Source organism: Lynx canadensis, chromosome A1 (genome assembly GCF_007474595.2).
Source record: "Lynx canadensis isolate LIC74 chromosome A1, mLynCan4.pri.v2, whole genome shotgun sequence".
NCBI lineage: Eukaryota > Metazoa > Chordata > Mammalia > Carnivora > Felidae > Lynx > Lynx canadensis.
Window position 1 is genome coordinate 123,314,461 of NC_044303.2, and position 7,795 is coordinate 123,322,255.

Here is a 7,795-nt window from a genome sequence, read left to right on the forward strand (position 1 = left end):
AGTAACATAATAGTATTTCACTGGATTCTGCCTCTGCCGTTTATTGCCTGGTTTTATCACCTATAAAAATCAAAGAGAGTGAAAATAAATATTTCAAGATGGCTTCTACCTCTAATGCTTTAAATAACCTGGTGAAATTTTATTGAACTTGCTACTTTTTGCAGCCACCTAAAAGAAATTAGGAAGGACATGTATTTACATGTTATATTCAATTTTGCTCCTGAAATAATTTAGAGATGGTGGGAAATGGTAACCAAAAAAAAAAAAGGGGGGGGGTGGTTTCAAGGACACTGAAACAGAGAAATGAGAATATTCTATTCCCTTGTCTTGATGAACATTTCTTTGCTCAAAGCTAGAAATCCCATAGCACTTGACTGAGCTGCAGGGTCTAGGAAAATTCTCTTCCTGAGTGGGTCTTGGGATCGTCCTTGGGAAGGCTAGGTCAGCTCACCAGAAGCTAACAGTAAAGAGACTGATGCATAGAGATAAAAAGTGACCTCTTCAAAGTCATAGAGTAGAGTCAAGAAGGAGGAGGAAAGCTCCAGAATTCTCAGGTATCCATAGGTACTCCCACCCATGGTGTAATTTTGGGATTGTTGCATAAGTCTTAGACCTTACACTTTCTGGTCACTGGTTTTTCCTATCTATTCAATGAAGGCTTCTAGATGGAATAACTTCTAGAAGGTCTTTGTTCATGTGCATGTATTAGTAAGATTTTCACCTTTCCCCCCTAATGATGTCTTAAATGTCAGAAGGCAGAGTAGCTTATCAATGTGTTAATAGGCAGTAGACAAAAACAAAAACAAACAAACAAAAAAATGGCAGTGAAATGATCAATTCTTGGCTCCATCGAAGTATGCAGATTCACTGGGCCTAGATGGAGCTGAAGAGTTTGCATTTTTTTTTTAATTTTTTTTTCAACGTTTATTTATTTTTGGAACAGAGAGAGACAGAGCATGAACGGGGGAGGGGCAGAGAGAGAGGGAGACACAGAATCGGAAACAGGCTCCAGGCTCTGAGCCATCAGCCCAGAGCCCGACGCGGGGCTTGAACTCATGGACCGCGAGATCGTGACCTGGCTGAAGTCGGACGCTTAACCGACTGTGCCACACAGGCGCCCCAAGAGTTTGCATTTTTAATAAGCATCCCAGGTGATTTTGTTGTGAATAGACCATGGGCCACATTTTGAAAAACAGTGATTGAATCATTAAAAGTACAGGCTTTGGAGACAAAAGAGTCTGGGCCCAATTCTTTTCATCTGTTATTACTTATATACCTGGGGCAAATTGCTTAATCTCCTCTGAGTTTCAGTTTCCTCATCTGTAAAATCATTAATGATAATAATAGTAATAATAATACCACCTACCTCAGGGGCTTTCCGGTGATTAAATAAGATTGTATTTGTAACGTGGATAAGTACTTAATATAAGAGATCATATTTGTTATTATTTATTTTTAACTAAGCTTTGGGTTCCATTTTCAATGATCCATTTTTATTCTGGATAGAGAGTTGTCTCTCATATGTTCAGCAAACATAGCTTGTAGTTAGTTAGCTGTCAGGTCTTGTTAGACTGCCCTTCGGATACTAGACATGCTACCTATGTATGTCTTCATGCAATTCCATTTTTCTGCTGGAGTATGAAATCTATATTGCCCTGGGTGTTGAAACCACTTCTGCATAACAGAGTGAACAATGAAGAGTCTCCATTCTACTACTGCTAAGATGGAAATGTGCGTATGTTTATTATACTTATTTATGATATCTCAATATACATGTATATATAGCTATTCATTAGGCCTGATCTAATGTGTTGGACCATCCTTCCATTCTACTTTGTATAGGATAGAAATAAAAATACGTTATAATAATTGACATGTCTGTCTCTACCCCTTTACCCACAACACACACACCTTCATGAATTTATGCTGTTATACTCGCTGTCTAGAATACTATCCAGCATGTAGCACTTGCTCAGTGACTGCTAAATTGATTAATGAACTTTGTAAATGAGTTACTAAAAATAATACACTGTTACTGTGATCACTTCACAAATGGTCATTTTCTGTCATTCACGTTAATAGAACATGGAAATGTACTAATTGTATTTTCAATCTAAAATATCAGGTGTTGGCTTCAATTTTGAAGAAATTTATAAGGCAAATGCTATCATCTAACTTTAGGACTTCCACTGAAAAATTCCTTTGGGTCCTATTCCTGCACTAGAGATATGCCCATGTGTTGGCCCCTGGTGACCATTGTTGTTTCCGTACTCAGAATGAATTCCACTCTCTGCCTAACAGAAGGCTGATTTTTGTCCATTGTTCATCTCTTCATATAGCCTTGTGCCTCTAGGAAGCTGACCTTACCTACAGGCCCAGGCTGGGCCTCACTGACATAAGGGAAGTACTATTCTCCTTGCCAGTGCTTAGCTTCAGGAATGACCTGAACTCAATACAGACCGGTGGTATCTGTGCTGGGCTTCTGGAAAAGGTTCCTCTCTTCTAACAGATGCCTGAAGAAGAAATGGTCTTTTGTCGTCTTGCTCCATGCCTGGAGCTGCTGCAGCCAGTTGGCCTCCTGCATGAGGAAGATGCAAGCCATGCTGCCGAGTCACCCAGTCCTGAAGCCTGCTCCACCTCTAGACTTCCTGTTCTGTGAAATAATGACTCCCTTTCTGATTAATATCTAATTGACACAGGCTCTTTTCACACAGGCCACTTTGTAAACCATGTAAAAGTAGTGGTTCCCAGGGAAGGGGATCAAGTTTCTGTGGTGAGACGGGGTTCCTAAAGTTTTGCAAACTGCTAAGGGGTCTGCATGCACATTAGGTATTGTTGGTAGACCAAGAACATGAAGATACAATTTCTGATTCATGGAATCCTTAAAATGATTTAATAATTTAAAAATAGGGCGCTCTGAGAACATCAGAGAGTAACAAAATAATGGAAATTCACTCTTGGGGAATAAAATTTATGTCTCAGAGCAAGTCTTCAACTAGTAGTCTGGGCTTTTCCAGTCCCTATACAGGGGACCTCAGGCAAAATATTTAACCTTGCCAAGATACTTGTTTGTAAAATGAGAAAAATACATCATCAACTTGTCTTCCTAGCAGTGTGTTATGTGAGGATAAAATGAAACACAACAAATAAAAAGTCATTGAAAATACACAACACATTCCACATGGAAGAGATCATTTTTGTTATATTATTGCTAAAGCTAATTTATTCATTTGCTATGCCCCCCCACCCCTCCCACCCATTTCCAGATTGATTCTTGGTCACTGCTTTTCACGTAGCAATTTGAAAAACATTTCCCTTTTTAAAGTTTGCCAGTTTTTCATTTACTTTCGATGATAATACTTCAGCATAAAAATGTCAGTTCATCAGATCCTGAAATCCTAGCTTATGTTAGACATTGTATATACCCAGATGATTATAGCTGATTATTCCCACCCCATCTATAAACTAAAGACTCAATAAAGTGACCACATCCTCAGTTCAAAGACTTCCAATTCACAGGCTTTATATCTAGGATTGGCACTTAAATTTCATAAGGCAAAGTTGCACATATATTTTCTACAAAAAAAAAAAATCCTGGGAGATCTGAGAAAAATAAAATAGAGAAAAACAAAAACCTGATTTTTTCTTTTTAAAATGTAACTTGAAACTGAAATCGCAAAATGGAATACTGAGAAACAGAACAGTAAGCCGTACCATCCACAGACTTGGGAGGTACGATGTCATGAATGCCAGGTATGTGAACCATGGCAGATGCATTCAGGAGGAAGGGGAAGGGGATGACGGTTCATAGGAAGTCAAATTAGGGCAGGTATGGTACACCCTAGAGAAGTGTTGCCATTATGAGACAGTACAGCTGAATCAAACTAGGCACAGAGAGCTAAAGCAGAAGTGTCTATGAATCCATCTATCCAGACATGAATGCATACATATATACATGCATCTACATACTTACTACAGACTAATATTAGTAATACTAATAATATAGAATATAAAGTATTGCTAAATACATGATCTCTTATTTTCCTTATAGGCCTGAGGCTTAGCCAGGGATTATTAGTATTTCATATGAAGAAAAAAAAAATGAAGCTCAGAAAGATTAAATGATTTATCTCAAGTTGTAGAGCTGGTCAGGTTAGCATTGGAATTTCAGCTGATATCTCTGGACTCAGAGTCCAAGGCCCATTCCACTCTCTGTCCAGGATCACAGAGTCTCAAATGTTTTCAGAAATCTTGAAGTAATGTAGTCTAACCCAAATTGAATTTAAAGATTAATTCTACATTTGATTAATGAGTTGGTCACTTCATCATTTTATACTCCAAAGAAAATAGAAATACAGTTACTGTGGCTAATGGGATGTATCCATTTTTCACCATCCCCCTTATCAAACAAATGTTCATAATACTGAAAACACAGTAATCAATCTAGTATCTTGCTTTCATTTTTTTCTGGCTCGTAAATAATCAGATTTTACCCCATGCTAATAAAATAAAATATAAAATAAGAAAAAGAAAACCTTCAGTTGCTTAAGTCCTGAGAGGAACAGCACATTGGGTGCTGATGCCCAGCATTGACAGTGACTCACTGTGTGACCTTGGGCAAGTCATTTATTCTTTCTGTGCATCAACTGTGTCATCTGTAACATGAGGGAGTTACAAGAGATGACCCTTGAGGCCCTTCCTACTCAAAATTCTGTATCATTCTCAAGAGCTAAATGGGAGTGATTGTATCTTCAAGCAAGAGCACAGAATGAGTGACTTCTGGAGGGTTTTTCTTTTCCTCTTTTGATTTTCCATTAAAAAATAGGAAAGGTTGGATAGAAGCCTCCATATTCACTGAGTCTTATTTCAGTGGTGGTGATTGATCCTGCTTCTCTAGGGAAATGTCAGATATTGATATGGCTTAGCCAAAACTGGGGAAACCCAGGGTACCCTAGGAGGAAAATTTATTTTACCACTGTACATTTTCAATATCTTTAACAAAATCTTTCCTTTTCTGATTCCTGTCCAGACTTACCCCAGATCTTACTTCATTATTACCTCATTTCTTGTTCCTCTCCTTCCATTAATTATATAATTTTATTCAAATCTACTGGGTCATATACTCTGGATCATTGATGTGGCTACTTCATACACTGAATTGATTATTGCTCTACTGTATGGGCCAACATGGTACAAAGAGGTGATGAGTAAGGGTGAAGAGGCTGATAACATCTTAGCCTCAAGCCCTCATACGGAAATGAATTTCTATGCACTTCAACATTGTGATGAATCAGACTCAGTGCATTTAATTTTCTGTATTCCTTGCCTAACTTAAATGCATTTGAGGGGAACTTAAATGTACAGTGCTTTAGTGTTTGAAACCTGAGTTTCATGGTTTTGCCACTTGCTAGCTATATTAAACCCAGACTAATCAAATTATCTGTGCCTCAGCCATCCTCAACCAGAGAGTGGGATTTATGATCTATGTGGTGTCAATTTCACAGAGCTTCTGGGAAGATCAAATATAATTCCAAGGATAGCCTGGTTAACTTTAGTGGAATTTAATGACTGGGAGAGTCTGGAACTTGGAACTTCATCCACCCACTTGAATGCGACAGTGGTGGGCAGGGACTCAGCTGCAGATGGTGCAGTTAGGAATTTCAGCCAGCCAACACAGTTCAATATTTCTAAGAAGACTATGGTGAGAGGCAAGTAATGGTTAAAGTAGACTGTCTAACTGACTAGTTAAGAGCATAGCTCTTAAAGTTTCACAGACCTGATTTCAAAGTTTCCACTTATTAGCTGTGTGACTTGAGTGAGTGTTTAGTCTTTGTGGCCTCGGTTTACATATCTATAAAATGAAAGTAATAATATTTTTCCTGCAGAACTTTTGTGAGATATACATACATGTAAAGCACTTAGCAATCTCCTAGACACAGTAATTGTATTGCTGTTAGCATTAAGGGAATTTAATATTAAATTTGGGGGGAGTGGTTCTTATGGCTAAGCATTATGGCAGGAAGTGGAGAGGACATTACTTGGGCATCCTGTCAAGTGAAAGCATCAGGGAACTCTGTCTCTGTGTTCCAGAGCACGTACCTGTGCTCTACCTAATGTTCTGGACTGTGGGGAGGTGGGGAAATGGCATTGCAAATCCCTACACTTAAAGGGGCTGATAGTTCTTTTGGGTAAACGAGACCAAGTAGAAGTGAAGTTAGCTGCCTAGGCCCCTAAGTGTGAAGGAGAATATGAAGAAAAGTGCCTCAGGGGGAGCCCTGAGAGTGCTAGGCTGGGGTGGATCTGAATCTGGAGCCCTGAAGCCTCAGCCGAAGAACATAGCAACCAAGAACTACCTGGGGTCTGATAAAAAGATTCTGAACATTTTAAAAACTACAAAGTGCTAAATTTATATAAGATGGTATTAGTATCAATAGAAGGAATGTGAACTCAGTTTCTTTCCAGGAGAAAGAGCATAGTGGACACTGTTTGAAATAGGCCTGTGATGTCATACAGACACCTGCAAGGAAGCATCTGCTGGGAAAAGGATATACATAGGCAGATGGCAGGCATGGGAGTAAGTTCCTGAAGCCCCAGAGATTGGACAGTCATATGATACTCTCCCCTACGTAGTTTCAAAGTCTCAGTCTGGCAAGAGATGCTTGGCTTTCATTTTTCCTCTTCTTTTTTTAAGGGAACACAGACTTTGGCTGTGCAGTGAATGAAACCATATAGATAAGCACTGGCAAACACATGTTCTAGTTTTCATACCTCGTACAGAGAATTTTAAGTTTCATTAAGTACAATTTCTTTATCTGCCGGATGAGGACATAGTGGTACAGTGAGAATAATTGTGGCCTTTTATCTATATAACCTCCTACAAACCACTTAACCTTCCTGAGTTATTGTCTCCTGATAGGAGAGAGAAGAAGGTAATTGTGCCAGTATATGTTAGTATTTTTGTTTTGATCAAACGAGATAATTTATGTGAAAGCACTTATAAATGGTGAAGTATACCTTGTAGATAAATGGTTAACCAGTGAGTGAGATTCTAAGATACCATAAATCTGGCTAGAGGATCAGTTTCTTTCCTACTTCTGGGATATGCTGACTGGTATTAGCTGTTTGCTTCTAAATTAAATGAAAGGTCTAAATCCTGGATTTTTCCTGTCTACTCCCTTAGAGCTGTGTTTCTCAAATATCATATTAATGGGAATTACCTGGGGAAATTGTTAAAATGCAGTTTTTATAATCCTTTCCAGAGAGATTCTCAGTAAGTCTAGGTTAGTGCCCAGGACTCCAGTTCTGGTGGACCATGGACCTCATTTACAGAAATGTAAGTTGAAATTTGTCCCTGAGGATCAATATGCTATTAAATGCTTGGCCATACATGTTGTGGCACAAGGGCCTGAAGCTGAGAATCTGGAGACCTGGAATTTATTCCTGGCTCAAATACCAACCCAGCGCTTAGTACAAGGTAGGAGTTCAATAAATATTTACCCTAATGAATGGATGAAATAACTTGTCCTGTCACCTGGCTAAGTACTACTTCCCCTCTCCAGGCATCTGTCTCCTCATTAGTAAAATTAAGGGGATGAACTAGATAATCTCTAGTACCATACCATGTCCAGCTTTGCATGTCTTTGACCCTTCCAACTTGAGACCTGCTGTGGACATAAGTAATAGCTTTTAGAAAGTTATGTAAGCATCTTGGAAAGTGGTACTTATTATTTCCAGAAAATAAAGGTTTTCAGTAATATAATTTGTCAAGTTGGCATCCTGTTGAATTAATGCAATT